The sequence below is a fragment of the Sinocyclocheilus anshuiensis genome, unplaced genomic scaffold, assembly GCF_001515605.1.
Source record: "Sinocyclocheilus anshuiensis isolate Anshui unplaced genomic scaffold, SAMN03320099.WGS_v1.1 scaffold985, whole genome shotgun sequence".
In the NCBI taxonomy this organism is placed as follows: domain Eukaryota; kingdom Metazoa; phylum Chordata; class Actinopteri; order Cypriniformes; family Cyprinidae; genus Sinocyclocheilus; species Sinocyclocheilus anshuiensis.
This window is the reverse complement of record NW_015557117.1, coordinates 27224-27782: the sequence shown is the minus strand read 5'-3', so window position 1 is coordinate 27782 and position 559 is coordinate 27224.

Genomic DNA, 559 nt, shown 5'->3' with positions numbered 1-559 from the left:
CTGCATTTAACCCATCCAAGTGCACACACACAGTAATGAACACACAACCGGAGCAGTGACAGGCAATGCTGCAGCGCCTTGGGGGTTCTGTGCCTTGGTCAAGGGTCTCACCTCAGTCGTGGTATTGAGGGTGGAAGAGAGCACTGGTTATTCACTCCCCCCACCTACAATCCCTGCCGGCCCTAAGACTCGAACCCGCAACCTTTGGGTTACAAGTCCGACTCTCTAACCATTAGGCCACGACTGCCCACAATTAAATACAAAACCAAAACAAAATAAATGCGCGAGAGTGAGCCTATGGAAGCACCAATAATCGAAATAATATACTAATTCCGCGGGAAAACCGCGGACTTGGCAACACTGATTATGAGCCCGACGCACCACCACAGAAACAAGAATGAGATGCGTTCTAACATAACAGTGGCATTTAACTCAAGTTAGTGGGGGCTCAGTTAAATTATTGCACATATATAGGCTGTTCAGATTACTTTTGAAAGTGCAATGAAATACCTTATATCAGTGTTTCCCAACCTTTTTTTAGTCGCGGCACCCTTTGGAA